General features: G+C 38.9%; 1 protein-coding gene across 7 annotated transcripts in view; it reads left to right on the plus strand.

Moving 5' to 3' along the window:
* The window catches only part of CCDC141 (coiled-coil domain containing 141), a 248,238-nt gene that overhangs the window by 31,645 nt on the left and 195,287 nt on the right, over nucleotides 1-21,306 (plus strand). The window lies entirely within an intron of this gene.

Genomic DNA, 21,306 nt, shown 5'->3' on the forward strand with positions numbered 1-21,306 from the left:
GCACTCTTGCCTGGAAAATCCCATGGACGGAGGAGCCTGGTGGGCTGCAGTCCATGGGGTCGCTAAGAGTCAGACACAGCTGAGCGACTTCACTTTCACTTTTCACTTTCATGCATTGGAGAAGGAAATGGCAACCCACTCCAGTGCTCCTGCCTGGAGAATCCCAGGGACAGGGGAGCCTGGTGGGCTGCCGTCTATGGGGTCGCACAGAGTCAGACTGACTGAAGCGACTTCACTTTCACTTTTCACTTTCATGCTTTGGAGAAGGAAGTGGCAACCCACTCCAGTGTCCTTGCCTGGAGAATCCCAGAGACAGCAGAGCCTGGTGGGCTGCCGTCTATGGGGTCGCAGGGTCGGACACGACTGAAGCGACTTAGCAGCAGCAGCAGCAACTGTAGAATAATCACTTTATTTTTGATATAAAGCAAGGTATGAAGTAAAGAAAATAGAGAAGGAAAACATGTAATAGTTGTGAGTAGCTTTGTCTACCTGAACACTACTAGAAGTGTTATGTAGTTAAATTAGAATTTCTGACACAAGTATGATATTGAGTAAGTATACACGAGTGAAGCCTCAGTGTTGATAGGTCTTTATAATGAATACCTCCCTCTTACCATTAATGTTCTGCACATTTAAAATCAAGGCTATGAGAGTCATTTATTTTTCTAAATATAAATATACCTCACTCATCAGTGGTGTAGATCACAAATATGTTTTATCAATTCCTAAAGTCTCTAGGGAGACTCACCCAGATGATAGAAATATTTGGGATATGTATTAAGTATTTGGATGTGTATGAAGAAATTGGATCCAAGAAGACTTTAATCTTAAAATGGCAAGTAGATAGAGCCAGTAAGCTGGGTAACATTGGCTCTGTAGACATAATTATAGTTTTGAATGAACAAATAATTGTTAACACTAACAAAGCACAAGTTTCTGACCTTGGAGCTGTGGGAGGCTAAAGGAAATAGGACATGGTCTGGCTTCTGGAAACATTTGTATCTAACGGGAACTAGATTTTTTAAAAATTAAGTTTCATTTATTTATTTTAGCTGTGCTGGGTCTTTGTTGCTGTTTGGGTTTTTCTCTAGTTGAGGGAACAGGAGCTACACTCTAGTTACGCTACACAGGCTTCTCATTGCCGTGGCTTTTCTTGTTGAAGAGGAGAGGTTCTAGGATGTGTGGGCTTCAGAGTTGCAGCTCCCGGGCTCTAGAGAAGGGGCTCCATAGTTGCGGTGCGTGGACTTAGTTGTTCCAAGACATATGGGATCTTCCCAGATCAAGTGTCGAACCCACGTCTCATGCATTGGCAGGTGGATTCTTTACCACTGAGCCAGCAGGGAAGCCCTGGAAAGTGGACCTTTTTTTTTTTTTTTTAATGGCTTTTAAGGAATTATTATCTGAAAATTAAGTTAATTCCCAGGATATGGATCTTATTTATTTTTGCTTTATAGAATCACTAGAAGTTTATTTTGTAGTTATATATTTCTCTTTGTCGTACCTCTGTGTGCAGTTGTGGTCAGCCATCACCAGCTTTCATCTGATCATGTAATAAAGAAAAGAATACCAAATGTCATGCATTAGCCTTTATAAATCTACAGTCTTCATTGTGTCAATAAGCACACTGTTTAGTGCAGTGGTAGTTTCTTTTCCATGATAGGGTTTTCTTGATGAAAGAAGCATAATGTTGATTTCCATTCTAGCAAAACTCCTTAGTTGTGAGTCCAGGATACTTTCTTATCATTTCAATTGTGCCATCAGAACACATTTCTCCCCAAAACTTGCATTTCAAAATATATTATTGACAATGCAGTCCAATTTCATTTTCTACATTTCAGAGCTAGTGTGTTTATCAACAATTAGCAGAAAAAAAGGAGTCCTTCCTTCATATCACCTTAATATTTACCCTGCATATGTAGTAAAACATTTACCCTGTTAGCCGTATCTGCACAATAATTACACTTTAATAAGCAGATTTTCTAGTTCGAATTTGTTCTTTGAGTTGGCTTTCAGTATCATTAGCTAGTACCTGAGTGTGTGGAGCTGAGTTGTCATTGGAAAGTACCTAACCTCCCTTCTTTACTGCAAATTCATGAGCATTTGTAAGCAAATATCCTTTACTAATGTCTTAATGACTGTTTATAGAGTATCTTACTCTTCTACATACACAAGGCTACTTTATGAGAAACCCAGGAATCACTATAACGGCATACGAAACTTCTGATTGTGTTGGCTTTTATATTCAAAACTTTTTCAGAATCTGAAATTTAAGGCACTGATTTTACTTTTTTTTTTTTTTTTTTTGGCTATTTACCTTTTGCAGTAGTATCAGCTTGAAAAAGTTGAAAAAAAAAATTGTAGTCTCCTGTAGAACACCCATGGCTGATTCATGTGAATGTATGGTAAAAAAAAAACACTACAATATTGTAAAGTAATTAGCCTCCAATTAAAATAAATAAATTTACCAAAAAATCGATAAAACGTCTTGCTCTCATCTAGCTTGTAATCTATAGAATTTAAAACTTGCTCTTTCACAGTTGTACTATAGAGTGAAATGCAACATCCAAATTAGAAAAGTGAAACTAGTGACGAAGGAGTCTGGGGAAAGGGGCAATTGCTTTTGGCTGGGGTAAATAAAAGGCTTTCAATGGAGGGGTCAGTATTGGAACTGGGGCGTGAAGCCTAACAGGCAGTGGAAATGGAAGTGCTAAGTATTCTAGTTAGAAAGAGCAACAAAGGACAGAATGAATCCTTGATGTTACTAGCAAGAGACTGACAAAGGTAATAAACTTAACAAGCTACTATTCTTGAAAGTTTGCACAAAGTTCATTCTTTGCTTTAAGTATCCTCAATTAACTGCCTTCATTTTAGTGGTAAAACTAAGATTTTTCCCCATATGAACTAGAAACTGTAACCTGTACCATACAGTCTGTATTACGGATAGACCCTGCAGTGTCAGGAAAACATATGCAGGATGCGCCACATATATTTGCTCTTTTAGGAAATTGCTATTTAGGGGACCGTTTAATGCTCCACTGAAGAGGAAATCCATAATCCTCTCTGTGTGCTGCATGGCACTTGAGGTGGTATAATGTCCATAAAATATGCTCCACTTCAAACCAGTGATTTCAGAGCTACGCTTAAAATGATAGAGTGCATTTTTCAAGTATCACAGAATAGCCCTGGTTTCCTATTCCTTTGGAACCTTTTAGCATCTCTTTAAATAACCAGCTTTATGATGTTGGCCAGAGTATCTTTTTCTCAGATCCAATTCCAAAATACTTCCCTAAGTTTAATGACTAACCAAGTGGGAGAGGAAAACTTAAATTAAGCTGGCCTTGACTGAGTCCTGAGGCAAACTATTTTTCATGGATTGCTCATCTTAGAAGCTCTATATCTCATTGTCAACACAAAGCCTGCTTACACTGTAAACTGGGCATTCCATTTTGGTCTGTTTAACAACTAGCTTAAAAAAAAAAGACTAAAGGAAACCAAAATACGTTATTACTGCTACTGTCAACTAAGCATTTTATTTGGTGACTGCCCTGAGCCTTCTTTAACCTGAGGATGGACTTTTAATATCTGAGATATGGTTTTGTTTTTGTTTTAAAGTTAAGACAAGAAATTGATCTTTTTCTTTAGACTTTGTAAAACAAGTGTTTTTAATTTTTTTTTCACCTCAGATGGTGTCTAACTAATATTTCTTTATGATACTTTGTGTAACCCACATGCCGCTTTCTTCTGATTTAAAGAAGACACAGGGTAAAAGGAGGGCTTCGTTATGCCCTGAAGCAGGTGACAGGGAATGAGGATGTAAAGAAGGATTCGGAGAAGACTCATGAGGTGAGGGCCCTTGTGTTTCTAACTCCCCAGAAACACCCTGATAAAACAGTTTGCTTCCAAATTAAGACATGAGTAGAACTGGAAGCTCATTTGTAGAATGGGCCCTCCAGTTTACAGGGAATGATGTGTCTCCCTAGCACAGCTAACACCATCAAAAGATAGAACTAGTGTCATTATTAATTTTTTTGCAAAGGTCAATTATTATTTTGATAGAAATAAAAATGTAAGATGTCGGGAAAGTTGAACTTGTAGGTTGCTGGCAGGAACTTATTTTTGTTGTAATTATTAAATTCAGAGTGTTTGAATAAAATTAAAATTTTGATCATTGTAACCTTCAAGTATTTCTGCTGTGTAAAAATTGAAATTCTAAATGAATAGACAGATGCATTTTTTTGGGTGTGCAACTCTTTCTCAGCCCCTACTAGGGGAAAAAAAAAGAATTCTATAAGCATGGGGCCTGACATAGGGAACACATTTTGCACTGAGGTTTGCTTGGGGGACAGTTCACCCCAACTTTACTATTGCTAGAACCTTCTACCCTTTGGAAGCAGAGAGTCTTGACAGCTTAGAAAGTCCAACCTCTCTCTCTGACCCTCCAGCCTCAGCTGGAATTCAGACTATTTTCTGTGAGGCAAAATTCAACTCATGCATCAGAAGAGATCAAGGTATTAGTGTGCCCTTCCCTCTCACTCACTGATTTATTCCGTAGCTAATTAAAATTAGATATGGGCAATAAAAGATGAGTGTGATGGTTCCTGTATTCCAAAACTTACACAAAGGTAGGGCACTAAAGGCATTTAACTTTTCCTTTTGAAAAACTTACAGAAATCCTTCATCGAGATTTACTCATTGTTAAGATTCTTCCATTAACATTGCTGTCTCTCTCTCCCCCTCTGTCCTCCACTCTCTCACTCTTGCCTTCTCGCTCACTTTTTCTTTTTGAGGGAAGGAGGGAACTACTTAAAGTTCAGTTTCAGACCTCAGAGAGGAGCATTTTAACAAGAAAGTCCAGTAAGTTTAGAGAGGCTTCAGCATAAATCTGTATAAAATATAGTTATAAGGGAAAAGGAGAGTATAGGAAGGAATCCAAGCATCCTTTATAAGATTTTTTTCCAGGTGTGAGAGGTATAGGTACACACAGCTGAGCAGCACCAAGGGCTCAGAGCTGAGCCAGTGTGGAGCATTAGCAGAACAGTAAATAATTTTTCATCACTGGGCTTCAGGCAGGGGAAAAAGGAATTGAGAAATAGGTTCTGGGACAAATAGGAATGGACAGGTAGGCAGTGGTCTGATCATGGCGAACCAGGTATGCCACAGAGAGGAGGTTTCTCTTTATCTTATGGTTGATGATTAATCATTGCTATGCTTTAGGTAGAGGGTAGCCTATGCCTAAAGTTAAAAGAACTATTAATACTATAAAAGAGAAATTATCAGGCTTCCTGATAAATCTAGTAACAGAAGTATTTTGGGAATTGATAAGCTTTGAATAGCTGTCCTACTTTTCCATGCCCAGAAGAATGGATATGTAGAAAAGCGCTTCTAAAACGTGGTTGTATATCATACTCAAGTGGGAAGTTGTTGTTGTTGTTGTTTTAAAGAAACATAGATTCCCCAGTTTTTTCACTCCAAATCTGTTGAGTCAGAAGTGGGGCCTGGGAACCTGCATTCTCCCAGATCTCCCCCAGGTGGCGCTGGTGCAGCCAGTTCAAGGCCGAGGTTTGGTGGCATCGCTCAGTAGCGGGAGGATAAAGGAGGATTCCGATGCGTCGGTCTTTGCAAAGAGATCAGAACTGGTCAGTCCCCAGGATAGCTCTACCAAATGCTATGAGAATACATCCATCACACCAGCCTGCATTGTTCAAGATGCCATGTCCTATGTCTCTTTGTGACCTTGGAAAATATCTCAAAGTCAGCCTCGTAATAGGCACTCCACAAATGTCTGATGAATGAGAATTGCTGAACCCTGTTAGCAAGGGAGATGTCTAGCAGTATGTTATGTATCTTTGACCAAAACACTAAAATTACTAACTTATTAAAATCAATGACATAGATAACCTAAAGTCCAGATATTTACTCAGACTTTTCAACAACTCTACCAATTTTTTTTTTAATCAAGACTCAGCCATTTTGTTAAAATATCTGCTCTAAAGTAGATAACAGAAATAGGAGGTGACATCACTATTGGGTTCACTTTGTGAACACTGCCACACTTAGACTTCATGGACTAAACAAAGAAAATGTATTCCCTGGGACTCCTTCCGAGTCACTTATCATTAGGGTGTGATTGTGACAGATAAGCTAAGTGATGACAGGTGGAGGCAATAATGATAGTTAATCCAGACATATATTAAATAATAGAGATAGGAGACATCATTTAACACTGGTCTTGACAGTGATCCCATGATGTTTATTTCAGAAGTGTTTTGAAATGTGAAATATTTTATAATCTTACTTAGTACATAGAGACAGTAGTACTGCACAATTGTTACTTAACATTTCCATTATAGATGTCAAAACCAAGATTCTTGTCAGACTTTAAAAATTTGTCTTATTTCTGACTTCCAATGATTTAAAGTAAAACTGTTTTATTTAGACGTTGTGGGTGTGGGAAGGGACTGAAGAAGCAGTTAGAAAGTGGGTATTGGGGGAAAAGAACTGATCTTCAGTGACTGACACTTCACTCTGTTCAAAAACCATGTTCCAGAGTAATATATTTTTTAACTGTTTTTTTATTCCTTAACGTTATGGTTTATTACAGGATATTTGATATAGTTCCCTATGCTATACAGTGGGACCTTGCCGTTTATCCATTGTGTATATGGTTTGTATCTGATAATCCCCAAATCCTAATTTATCTCTCCCCTACTCCCTTTCTCTTTGGTAACCATAATTTCTTTTCTATGTCTGTGAGTCTGTTTCTATTTTGTAAGCAAGTTCATTTGTGTCATATTTTAGATTCTACATATAAGGAATATCATATAGTATTTGACTTATTTCACTTAGTATCATAATCACTAGGTTCTCCCATGTTGGTACACATGGCGTTATTGCATTCTTTTTATGGCTGAGTAGTATTTTATTGTGTATAAATACACCACAGTTCTTTATTAATTCATCTGTTGATGGCCATCTAGGTTGTTTCCATGTCTTGACTATTATTAATATAAATACTATTGTAAATGAGAATTAGGGTACCTGTATCTTTTCAAATTGTAGTTTTCTCCAGTTAAATGCCCTGGAGTGGGATTGCTGGGTCATACGATAACTCTATTTTTAGTTTTTTAAGGAACCTCCATACTGCTCTCTTTAGCGGTCGTACCATTTATATCCCTCCCCCCACAGTGTAGGAGGATTCCTTTTTCTCCACTCTCTCTCCAGCATTTGTTATTTGTAGACTTTTCAATGACAGCCATTCTGACCCATGTGAGGTGGTACCTCGTTTTAGTGTTTTAAATTTTATTTTTAATTGGAGGATAATTGCTTTATAGTGTTGTGTTGTTTTCTGCCGTACAGCAGCATGAATCAGCCCCAAGTATACATATGTCCCCTCCCTCTTGAATCTCCCCCTCCTCACTCCATCCCACCCTTCTAGGTTGTCGCAGAGCCCCAAGTTTAACTCCCTGTGATGCACAGCAACTTCCCCACTAGCTAGCTATTTTACATATGGTCATGTATATGTTTTCCATTCTACTGTCTCAATTTGTACCACCCTCTCCTTTTCCCACTGTGTCTACAAGTCCATTCTCTACATCTGTGTCTCTATTCTTGCCCTGCAGATAGGTTCATTGGTACAGTTTTTCTAGATGCCACATAGTAACAAGGTTTTTAAAGTGGCTAAATGATGCTGTTTATCATATACAGTTCTTTAGCTAACCCTCTGTTCAAAGATGAAGGTGATTTTAATGTGTTTCATGTGCTCATTAAGTAAGTTCAGTTTGGCAAGCCCATGAAAAATATGAACTAAATCTCTGAATGTGTTTACTTGTGTGAATAGGAGGATCAGTCATGGCTGGATCAGGAATACAGTGATGTTGTCAAAGCTTTGTCTCTCCGTCTCTTGGGCAAATTCTCACACATTGCTGGCAGGATGGCCAATCAGCTACATTAGGCTCACATCCTAAGCTTAGGAATTCTGGTGAAAGGTCTTTCCAGATAGCTCCCACAGGAAGGACTCTGGAAGAATCAGGTTTTTCCAGGCTTGAATCACCTTTCATCCCTGAGCCAATCATGCTTTTATCCTTGAGCCGTTCAACCAATTCATGACTAGGATGGGTCAGTCCTATGTCGGTGCCTTTGCTCATCAGTGGGGGAGGGAGCAGGTTGGCCCTTCCTAAAATCATGTACTGTGGGTTTCTCACATAAAACACAGGTTCTGTGGATGAGAAGAAAAGGGATATTGTTTTGCATAAAGGAAAGAAAAAATCAACATGCCTGCCATAGCAGCTTCATTTTCTCCTGAGTGTGTGTGTCTAGAAAAGGAAGAAAAGGTGACGTCTTCAATGGCAAAACCAAATTATGTCCTATCACTGAGAAAAAAATAGATTTCTTCAATAGTATAGACAGTGCTTTTATTTTTGTATTTCAATAAGGACTTGACTACTATGAGCCTCTTAAAACACCAACTTTAATATTGAAATATGGTAGGAAACAAAGTTAAACATGTTGCAATCAAAGTGTCTAGATTTCAGCTGCTGCTTTTACCTTGTAAGTTGTAAGTACTCAATAAATGCTGAGTGAATTAATGAATTACTGTATTGCAAAACCATGGAATTTGATGGGACCTTAGACATCATCTAGTTAATCTCTTAGATGGCTGTGGACATCTGCAGTATCCTACAGAGTGGTTGTTGAATACTGTTTGGACAGTTTCATATGAAAACCCCCACTGATTTCCTCTTGGGGACTTCTTTGCCATATACTGACATCTTAGAAAGGATTTAGAAGCTGATAACATTGAACAAAGGTGCATTCACATTGTTTAATTTCTTTTTTCTCTCCCTCTTTACCCCATACATGTAAATGCAAATAACAAATTATAATCAAGTGATATCTCAAGTAATATTACCTGCAAATGAAACTCAGATAAACAAGCTGGACTTTGTTGAGGGAAATTGGGGCAGAATTCTGGCCAAGGAATTGATATAAGGGAGACAGAGAAGAAGGCCACAGAGCTTTATTTCAGGCACAGATCCTTCAAGGGCAGCCTTGGAGCTGCCTAAGAGGGAGGCTCAGTAATGGCGATACCGGGTAGTTGATAGCTGGTGGGTTTCCTTGTGGCTGGTGGAAGTGTATTTTCTCTGGGGTTACAGAGAGGAGGGAAATGAGGTGTTGCCTCATCTGGAAGAGAGGAAAGTGCAGAGTATCCCAGGGAAGTACCTTGTATTAAGAAACACACACTGTATTGAATCAGGTTAAGGATGGGAAACAAACATCCCATTCCTCTTGTGTCATTATTTGTTATCTCTGGTAACAAAAGCTCTTTATAGAGTGCAGTGTGCTGTGCTCCTTCATTGCAATATTACTTTTTTCTTATTGTTATATTTTTTCATAGATAAATCCTATATGTAAGCCATCTCTAAATACATCCCACTTTGGGGTTAACTTGTTTTGTTCTATTTTTGACTTAAATAGATTATCCTAAAATATTCTCTGAATTTTGGTATGTTTGGTAATTTCACACTCTCAAGAAGCCAAAAGAAATTCTTCAGCTTTCCAAACTAGATTTTATGCTCTTCTGTACTTAGGATATATTTTAGATTACCTGATAGAGAGCATGTGGTGTGTTTTCAAGAACACATTAGAAAATTGATATTCAGATCTCATTTGTAGGCAACTAATTTCAGGTGATATCTTAATCCTGACTCTGAAATGTGATCTAATAATGAAAATGCTTGGCAGTAGAATTAGAATCAGATTGACAATAAATTATAATATTTATTAATTCAAAGACTGTTATATTTATATATAAACATAATTCACCCATCAGCAAATGGCAATTCTTAACAAATTAGTCATTAGTATGAATTGTATGATGCATTTTGAAACAAATTGGTCAGGACAGTTCTTAGCATTAGAAGAAATAGCAGGAGACCACTATACACTTTGATTTAGAATGCATTTTATATCAGCATTGGAAATGTGGTTGTGAAAATGACAGAACCTGTTTACTTTCACATACGTTTACTTCATTTTAGTGAGGCATAAAAAGGAATATGTTGATGTCTTCCTAGTCATTCATATAGCTCTCAGCCAATAGGAACTGCAAATCCCAGAATGCAACATTCCATTCTTGAACATAGATTTCCCACTCAGTTTGATGAGATAATAGGATTTACTATGCTTACTCCTTGGAAGGAAAGTTATGACCAACATAGATAGCATATTGAAAAGCAGAGACATTACTTTGCCACCAAAGGTCCCTCTAGTCAAGGCTATGGTTTCTCCAGTGGTTATGTATGGATGTGAGAGTTGGACTGTGAAGAAAACTGAGTGCCAAAGAATTGATGCTTTTGAACTGTGTTGTTGGAGAAGATTCTTGAGAATCCCTTGGACTGCAAGGAGATCCAACCAGTCCATTCTAAAGGAGATCAGCCCTGGGTGTTCTTTGGAAGGAATGATGTTAAAGCTGAAACTCCAGTACTTTGGCCACCTCATGAGAAGAGTTGACTCATTGGAAAAGACTCTGATGCTGGGAGGGATTGGGGACAGGAGGAGAAGGGGACAACCGAGGATCAGGTGGCTGGATGGCATCACTGACTCAATGGACGTGAGTCTGAGTGAACTCTGGGAGATGGTGATGGAGAGGGAGGCCTGGCGTGCTGCGATTCATGGGGTCGCAAAGAGTCGGACATGACTGAGCGACTGAACTGAACTGAACTGGTGAAGTCCAAAATGCTCACTTGAACTTTACTAAACGTAGACCTTTGTCAGGTTTAGTACCTTTCTATATTCAATTTTAAGAAGCAAAATATTTGTACTGTCTACCTCATCTGTATATGTGATAAAATTATTTTCATACATTAAAAAAATAGCCATTTCACCATAGTGAACTAGTATAAAATTTAAGGACAAAATGATCAATTGAGAATTTTTCTGGAGGAGCAATTCTTTCTAAAATGTTCTAAAATCAATTCTTTCTAACATACTTGTTCTTTGGAAGTAGCTCACTGTTATTTGGACTCAGATTTAAATGTCTTATTAATATATTTTGGACTTTTATTAGTTCTGAAATTATTAGTGAAGGCTATAGTGATTGGCATTCATGTAGGCACTTCTAATTGGAAATCATTTTCTATTAAAGGTTTGAAGTCATTTTGTTTATTCCCGCAGGGACCTCAATATATTCTCCATCCAATGTTTTTATAAGTATGCAAAAATTATACTAGTAATGTAGCTAAAATAATAGCTCACATTTATGAATGCTTGCTTTCTAGTCATTCATATTGCCTTCAGACAACAGAAACTGCAAATCCCAGAATGCAACATGCCATTCTTAAACATGGATTTCAGACTCATTTCAGACATTTATTGAATGCTTACTATATACCAGGCACTGTACTAAGAGCTTCCATGGATTACTTTGGTCAATCTTCATAAAACCTTAAAAGGTAGGTGGTATTGTTGTTCCCATTTTACAATAGGCCAAGACTTAATGAGAAAAATTAGCTCATAAAATGTTCAGAGCTGCTAAAGTGGATCTAACATGTGGACTGCAGCTTCTGTGTCTTAATTCACTATGTTATACTGCATACCTTGCATCACAAAGGAAACATTATTATTGTGTACTGTGGCCAGTACATCACCACCAGTTTAATATCACTTCGATTTTATGAATTTTTGTTGATGAGAAAAACATCATTTTTGAGCCTGAAAGGCAGGATTGCTACTGTTATTAAGTCACTTCAGTCATCTCCGACTCTGTGCAACCCCATAGACGGCAGCCCACCGGGCTCCCCCATCTCTGGGATTCTCCAGGCAAGAATACTGGAGTGGGTTGCCATTTCCTTCTCCAATGCATGAAAGTGAAAAGTGAAAGTGAAGTCGCTCAGTCGTGTCCGACTCTTAGCGACCCCATGGACTGCAGCCTACCAGGCTCCTCCGTTCATGGGATTTTCCAGGCAAGAGCACTAGAGTGGGGTGCCATTGCCTTCTCCGAAAGGCAGGGTAGTACCTTAAAATTTTCTTCATGAGCAAACCTTATTTCCTCCTGTGAGAAGTAAATTTTTAAATTTCATCAAGAAATGTTAAAATAGACAGTTGAAATAATTATTCCAGAAGCAAGCACTGAGCAAAAAATTCTTCATTTCATTTTCCAGATTGACTAAATGCATCAATGAAATTATCAGAGTAATTGCTCAACTTTCACTTATGTTTCCTGGCAGCATATACTTCATAGCTATTGTGACTCCACAAGAATAATATCAAGTACTCTTTATGTTTGTGAAACATATCAGTTTGATGTGTTGTTGATGCTTCCTAGGAGCTTCACACCATCCATTACCCTGTCCTTAACCTTCAACCTTCCTGCATCAAACTCTGGGAAGACTTCATCTCTGGATTCTGTTAACCCTGCCACATCTGCCTCTATTCTTGAGGTTTCCTAATTTCCAGGTGTTTTGTTATCCAGCACATCTCTCCCCTTTTTAAACATACTCCTCCAATCCTTTTGGTTCAATCCTATGGTTTTTTCCCACTTGCAGCTTTCCCTACTTTTTACCTTCTCCAAGTGGTACCGCCACAAGACTGAGTGGGCAGAAGTGGTTTCTTGCTGGTTGGAAGGTATTGATCACACAGCTTGTCAGCAGGGAGCATCTCTGGGGCAGTTTGGTGTCTCTGCAGCTACACATTTGACAGCGAGGTGCCTCCCCCAAGGCCCTGCTCATCATCCTATGTCATCTGTCTCATTGTTTCTCAAATCGTGCTTCTTAGATCCCTAGGACTTCAGAGACACATTCTCAGAGATCCATGTGAACCTGAGTTATTACAAGTTTTTAATGGGATGATCTTAAGATATTTAAGTTGCTAAATTTCAGAGCTTACACTTGTATTTTTCATGTGGTATCTCTGAAGGAGTAGTTTGACTTTTTTTTTTTAAGTGGTTTTTCAAACTGGGAGTGTGCAAACTCGTTTTTTTGAGTTCTGAGTTCTCAAGATTGAGAAACACTGCTCTACTATACTGGAAATGGGCCTGGCTACACATTCCTCACACATCCACTGTGTGCTTCCTATGAATCTTGTACTCTGCTGTATGCTGCTGCTATTGCTAAGTCACTTCAGTCATGTCCAACTCTGCAACCCCATAGACGGCAGCCCACCAGGCTCCCCCATCCCTGGGATTCTCCAGGCAAGAACACTGGAGTGGGTTGCCATTGCCTTCTCCAATGCATGAAAGTGAAAAGTGAAAGTGAACTTGCTCAGTCGTGTCCGACTCTTAGAAACCCCATGGACTGCAGCCCACCAGGCTCCTCTGTCCATGGGATTTTCCAAGCAAGAGTGCTGGAGTGGGATACCATTGCCTTCTGAGAGTTTAAAAAGTCACTGTCCTCAAGGCTTAGTGGGAAGTCAGATATATAGAAAGACAGTCATTATATATTGTAATGGTGCTAGTCAGTAGGTACAAACTTTTTAGAGAACAACTTTAGCAATTGAATCAAGAGCATTGAAAAAGTGGGATAACCTTTAACCCAATCATTCCACTCTTAGGAATTTATTTTTGGGGAATAAGAAAGAGCCACAAAGATTTATGTGAAAGGATCAAGAAGTCAAATGAAATGAAGATTGTTAGAACTGACTCAGCCTGATATATTTTACAATAGTTAAAAATGGAGGCAAAGTTTAATATTTAACAATAGGAGGATACTTAAGTTATGGCACCCTACTAATGGGTATTCAGTTCAGTTCAGTTCAGTTCAGTCGCTCAGTCGTGTCCGACTCTTTGCAACCCCATGAATCGCGGCACGCCAAGCCTCCCTGTCCATCTGGGGTTCACTCAAACTCACGTTCATTGAGTCGGTGATGCCATCCAGCCATCTCATTCTCTGTCATCCCCTTCTCCTCTTGCCCCCAATCCCTCCCCGCATCAGAATCTTTTCCAATGAGTCAACTCTTCGCATGAGGTGGCCAAAGTACTGGAGTTTCAGCTTCAGCATCATTCCTTCCAAAGAAACCCCAGGACTGATCTCCTTCAGAATGGACTGGTTGGATCTCCTTGCAGTCCAAGGGACTCTCAAGAGTCTTCTCCAACACCACAGTTCAAAAGCATCAATTCTTCGGCGCTCAGCCTTCTTCACAGTCCAACTCTCACATCCATACATGACCACAAGAAAAACCATAGCCTTGACTAGATGGACCTTAGTCAGCAAAGTAATGTCTCTGCTTTTGAATATGCTGTCTAGGTTGGTCATAACTTTTCTTCCAAGGAGCAAGCATCTTTCAATTTCATGTCTGCAGTCACCATCTGCAGTGATTTTGGAGCCCCCAAAAATAAAGTCTGACACTGTTTCCACTGTTTCGCCATCTATTTCCCATGAAGTGATGGGACCGGATGCTATTAGACAATGACTAAACATAATAATACTTTGCTCCAATACTTTGGCCACCTGACAGAAAGAGCCAACTCATTAGAAAAGACCCTGATGATGGGTAAAATTGAAGGCAGGGGGAGAAGGGGAAGACAGAGGATGATATGGTTGGATGGCAAAACCAGCTCAATGGACGTGAGTTTGAGCAAACTCAAGGAGATGGTGAAGGACAGAGGAGCCTGGCATGCTACAGTCCATGGGGTCACAGAGTTGGACATGACTGAGCAACTGAACAACAAAAACGACAAAACATTATAAATATAGAAAATATTGAAAGAACTCATAATGTTAAGCAGAAAAACAACACATAACTTTCTACATCAGAGGTGAGCAAACATTTTCCAGTAATAGGTCACATTGGTTAATATTTTAGACTTTGTGGGTCATGTAAATTTGAGAGTTGAAATTGATAAAACTCTGCTATTTTAATGTGAAAACAGCCACAGACAGTGCATAAACAATTGGGCATGTTGTTTGTCAATAAAAATTTATTTATGGACATTGAAATTTGAATTTTGTATAGTTTTGGTGTGTCAGGAAATATCAATAGTAGTTTTAAAATTTTCATTTTCAACCATTTAAAAAATATAAAGCCTGTTCATAGCTTGCAGACCACATGAAAACAGATGGCAGGCTGGATTTGGACTGTAGGCCATAGTTTTCTGATCTCTGATCTATACTATATGATTTTAAGTGTGTGTGTATGTGTGTGTGTATGTAGGTAAAACCATAAGAATATTAATGGTGGTTATCTCTGGGTAGTGGGATTATAGGTTATTTTTTTTAATGATTTAAAAAATATTTTTACTCATTTTTAATATGAAATGACATTTTTGATAATCAGAAAAGTAGAAAAAAATCACTATAATAATTGCTATAATAGTGGAAAGCACTCTAAAGGGGTAAATATCTCAGATTCATGGAGGCTGAGGGTGAGGAAAGAGTTGCTGAAAGAGTCAAAATTAAACAGTGTGTTGAAGGATGATGAAGAATTTCTCAAGTACGGTGAGTCACAGGAGAGAGAGAGAAGAGGGGATGGCAACAAGGAAAAGTGTTCTGGGCTGAGACTGGGAGGTTAAGCCGTGGGAAAGTTAGGGAACCACAAGACTGTCAGAAGGCTGGAGAGCAGTGAGAGTGAGCAGAGAGGGAGTGAGCAGAGAGAAGATCAGAAAGAGAATCAGGCACTGAGGGTCTTACTTGCTGTGCTTACAGTTTGCATTTTTATCTTAAAATCATTTGAAAGCCGTTGAAAGATTGATAAGTTGCTAAAGGAAGTGGTCGTATTTCTGATTTAGAAAAACCTACATGGCATCAGGGCAGAGAATGGATTGGGTAAGGGTGAGCTGGGAGGCAGGAAGACAAGTTGAGAGGCCATTGTAGGAATCCATGTGAGAAGTGAGAGACTAAACCAGGGTAAGGAGGCGGATTGGGGAGTGGAAACAGAGGAAGGAGAAAGTTTGAATGAAATATAGGATGTTGACTAATTAGATCCTGGAATTGAAGGAGATATGGGGGAGAGAGGAATAAAAGTTGTCTTCCATGTTTCTGCCCATGAAAGCCAGGGGAGTGGGAGATTTGGTTGAGAAGATGGCATGATCAGTTTTAGATGTCTTGAATATGAGACTGCTGTTGGGTGTTTGGGCACAATTTTTCAATACAGTTTAAAAATCAGGAGAAACAAATTACATAGACAGTGATTGTAGTAATAAGAACTTAGGCACTCACTTGGAAAGAAGTGTTAAATAATGATTTTCTTTTTCTCTTCCCCTCCTTCCCTCATGGATTGTGTAGAAACACAGTCTAATCAGTACTAGTGGCTCATTGTGATAGTCCATTCAGACTTTGGGGTCACTTGCCCTTGAGACCACATTAAAATTTTGTGAAGAAGTTGAATATAGTTTGAAAAAAGTCACACAAGTGATTTTATTATAAGCTCCCTCATCCTACCCCTGACACCTACTTGTTGAGTGAGAAGAAATGAGCAAAGACTGTGGTTTCCTGGAGCACTGTGGCTCCACAACCTAGGAAGCTACCTGGATGTAATCGGAAGCTGATCCCCTGTGTGGAGGGCAGGGAGAAACAAAGAGATGGACCGCTCCAGATGGCCGGTGGTAGGTTTAACAACCAAGAGAACTTATTTAGGAGGCTTGTCCTGGGCAGCCACACCCCTGTCTGCCAAATCTTAAAAGTTCGTATAGAGTCTTTCACTGCATTCAGTCATGTGTTCCATCCAGATAGTCTCAATACCACATCACTGTCTCAAAGCTGTGTCTGTGGGGGCAACTTCTGGAAGCCAGGAATGTAAACCTACTAAACATAGAGCAGGGAGTGAGGAGCCTCTAATTGCCTGGACCCAGCTTACAGGTCAACCACCAGGCCATGTCCTTTCAGTGACCTCCCCTAACAGACATCCAAGAGTGAAAGTCACTCTGAGTGTTAGTCACTCAGCCGTGTCCAACTCTTTGCAACCCCATGGACTATAGCCCACCAGGCTCCTCCTCTATCCATGGAATTCTCAAGGCAAGAATACTGGAGTGGGTTGCCATTCTCTTCTCCAGGGGATCTTCCCAACCCAGGGGTCGAACCTGGGTCTCATGCATTGCAGGCAGATTCTTTACTGTCTAAGCCAGCAGGGAAGCACAACAGACACCTAGACATTTAAAAATTAGGCAGAAAAAGTGAGCCTGTAAAAGAGTGCCAAAGCACAGAAGGAAAATCAAAGTATACTTGTAGTTGATGGAAGAAAAAAAAATTTAAGGAGCACATAGCAGTATTAATCACAAACAAATGATTAAATGAAGATTATTTAGCCTTGACAAATGCAAGGTCATTGTGGATCTATACAAGAATATTTCACTGGCATGGTGGGAATAGAAGCTATTCAGAAGAGAATTGAGAAGTAAATGAGGATTAAGAAAAAGCTGAAGCATCAAAGAAAGGAAAACAATACAATCCAAACTAGATGCTTCTCTCCTCAATTTTCAGATATATTAGTACAGTTTGTATCATTTGATGAAGAGATGCTTGAAAAATTCTTGATGAGTGGTTGAGAACGTGGATGAGTAAATACGCTCTTGAATAACATCAGGTTCCATTAGGTATTATCTGCTCTGAATCCTAGGAGTCGTTGAAAATATGATTGTATTGTGTTTGAACAAGTGACTGATTTTAGCTATAATGGAGGATAAAGAGCCCCTTTCTATCCAAGTGAAATAACTTGCTATAGATTCCTATTGACTGAGGATATTTTAAGTGCTGTGGGGATAATATATAAACATTTAAACTATAAAACACTATACAAATTTTATTGTTTGCACTGCAGTATTTTTACTGTGCTAAAAAAATAAGACATGCAAAAATGAGATTTCTCCCCCTTTAGGTATGTTTTCTGATAGTAATTTATCTTTTGACCTTACGGCTTTTGATAGTCTTCAACCTGGAAGAGCAGCTTCCCTTCAATTAGGTAAGAAGTCCCACTATAGCCAACAGCAACTGCATGCGTAACCACCCAGTCGTGTCTGACTCTTTGCTATCCAATTTGCTGTAGTCCACCAGACTCTTCAGTCCGTGGGATTTCCCAGGAAAGAATACAGGAGTGGGTTGCCGTTTCCTTCTCCAGGGGATCTTCCCGACCTAGGGATCGAACCTGTGTCTCCCACAGTTGAGAGAGGCCATTTGAAGAGATGGGGTGAAGGTGGGCTCACTTCAGGTGTTCAAAGTTATATCCCTCAAGGTTACCTGGTTTTAATTTTCATGATACATTAATCCTATGAACATTTTAAAAGAACTCTTTAAGTGTATATAAGGAATAAGAGACATAGACTTGCAGGGTGTTGTCAAGGGTTTTCTTGACAACTATGGGAAATCTGGGATCTGTGGCACTCTGGGAAACGAGGAGGCAAAATTTGGGACCATCTAAGAAAAGTATTTTTCCAAAAACTATGGAAGGTTTTGCTCCTAAACTAAAGGAGCCCTGTTGGTCTAGAATGGGTCTATGTTTCAGTTTTGTTAGACACTTCCTAAGGCTGATGTCAAATTTTATAAGTGGCCTCTAAACTCTCTAACAGCCTGTGAAATAAAGTGAAATGATTTTCAAGAGAAAGTAAATGAAACCTCGTAGACCTCTCATACATTCTATCACAAACATTTGTTTAAGGCATTCAGTGTTTTTCAGTAAGATTATTATTTGGGAGGACAATTCTTCACTGAACTCCTCCCCCATAAATCACACAAACACATGATGACAATTAGAAATGCCTTAACATGACTGGTACTGGAGCTGTAAACATGAGCGAGATAGGACTTAGATCTCTTGTGTCTGTTTCACAGATTTGAAATCATCATTAACGTACATGGGTTTTTTAGCCCTCTCCAGTAGAACTTTACTTGCCTTTGTGTTTCAGGCTACCAAACTGATAGATCCTATTCCTTGAGGGAAGAAAGAGGTAGTCTTCTTGAGGAATCAGGATTAAAATAGAACAGTAAGCAATGAGTGGACTTCTAACACTTTTTACCAAGGTTGGGGAAGAAGTATCACAGAGATCCAAGCACTATACATCAAACACCTGTATGGTGGAATTTTGCCTTGTGTACAGATCAGCATCCATTCCAGGAATATCCCAGAAATAAACCCCAACTGGTTATTATCTTAGATTTTAGATTGGCTTAGAAACGTCTCTATTCTATGAATCCTACCTAGTTCACTCTGTTGAAATCCCTGTCTCCTCCGTTATTTCCAATGGTGTTTGATAGGGGGACATTAATTGTACCTGGCCTTGATCCCAGCACCTCAAGAGTGATCTGAATTCCAAGAGCATTTGGAGCAGTTAGTTTTCTACAAATCTTCAAGACAGATGTCAACTGGCTTCCTTGGAAAAATACCAAGTGTAATTTTTACCAAATTAAACCCAGAAAGTTCTGCAAGAATTTTCCAGCCTTGGGATTACAGTGAATCAAACATTTTACAGTTCATACTGGAGGTCATGGGAAAATCCCAAGGAAATATAGAAAACCAGAACTGTAGTCCTTCAAGTTGCCTGTCCCCAAAACTCCTGTATTATTTGTTTACAAAGTGTCACGTCAGTAGGAAAAGAACTGTATTAAGAGAAACCTAAATGTATTTGATAAGGCTAAATATACTTCCAAAGGCAACCCTATTTGATAGAGAAGTAGCCAACTTTCAGATTCATCTTACCACCATCTTGTCAAACCTGAGAAATATCACTGAAAGTCTAAGCATTCACTTACTTTGCTCTAGAATGAGTTTATTGCTCATTATTTCTTATTCCCTTCTGCATCTCTGTCATGAGACTGTCAAGTTTTTCTGCTTTCAGTTCTTTGTTATATGATTCAGCCTTTGTCATATGATTGTAGTATCTTAGAATTTAAAACTTCTAATTTAAGTCTTGAGCCATCATAAGTAAAAATTGAGGCCAAGTTATTCCATTTTAATGGTAAAATATATAAAATGGAAAAAACATGGACAATATAAAATTAGCCAGCCCTTGTCACGTAAGGAGGAAACTAAGAAAGTACACACGTTTGATCTAACTGTCCTGGCAATTTAGGCAATCATATGTGTGGTTAGCCTAAATACCAAAGAGGGTGGAGTGGGCAAGTGTTCAATAGATGTCTCTGAAGAGTTAGTTGATTGGCATGTTCAACCCACTCTACCTGAGGGAAGTTTTGAATTCAGTATGAAATTGTCTGGCTCTTTGTTGCATTATGAATTTTATTGTCTTTCTTTATTAAGTATGAGAGACCCTTGAATGTCTAATGCATAACAAATAATTTTACATTTGTGAATCTACCTGGCTATGCTAGGGTAACAAGCAACCCCAATGTTTATCAGCAGCATTATTTACAATAGTCAAGAATTGAAATCCGCCTAAGTGTCCATCAACAGATGAATGGATAAAGAAGATGTGGTGTATATTTACAATGGAATATTACTCACCCATAAAAGAGAATGAAATGTAGCCATTTGCAACAACATGCCCCGTTCTCTCTTTGTCCTGGGACGCCTGTATGCAAGTGTTTATACTCTCAATTTGTCCCAGAGCTTTCTTAAACTATCATTGTTCTGATTTCCGCTAGTTTGTCTTTCAGATTGGGTATGTGTTCTTTTGCATCACCTAATCTGTACTTTATTCCCTCTAGTATATTATTTCAGTTATTGTATTCTTTAGCTCTTTTTATATCTGGGTGTGTTTTTTTTTGCCTTTAAAAATTTTTTTTTATTTTTTTACTTTACAATACTGTATTGGTTTTGCCATATATTGACATGAATCCACCACAGGTGTACATGAGTTCCCAACCCTGAACCCCCCTCCCACCACCCTCCCCATATCATCTCTCTGGGTCATCCCAGTGCACCAGCCCCAAGCATCCCGTATCCTGTATCGAACCTAGACTGGCAATTCATTTCTTACATGATAGTATACATGTTTCAATGCCATTCTCGCAAATCATCCCAGCCTCTCCCTCTCCCACAGAGTCCAAAAGTCTGTTCTTTACATCTGTGTCTCTTTTGCTGTCTTGCATACAGGGTTATCATTACCATCTTTCTAAATTCCATATATATGTGTTAGTATACTGTATTGGTGTTTTTCTTCCTGGTTTACTTCACTCTGTATAATAGGCTCCAGTTTCATCCACTTCATTAGAACTGATTCAAATGTATTCTTTTTAATGGCTGAGTAATACTCCATTGTGTATATGTACCACCGCTTTCTTGTCCATTCATCTGTTGGTGGACATCTAGGTTGCTTCCATGTCCTGGCTATTATAAACAGTGCTGCGATGAACATTGGGGTACATGTGTCTCTTTCAATTCTGTGTCTCTTTCAATACATGTGTCTTTATTTCAGTTTATATCTGTTTT

The sequence above is a fragment of the Ovis canadensis genome, chromosome 2 (genome assembly GCF_042477335.2).
Source record: "Ovis canadensis isolate MfBH-ARS-UI-01 breed Bighorn chromosome 2, ARS-UI_OviCan_v2, whole genome shotgun sequence".
NCBI classification, from domain to species: Eukaryota; Metazoa; Chordata; class Mammalia; order Artiodactyla; family Bovidae; genus Ovis; species Ovis canadensis.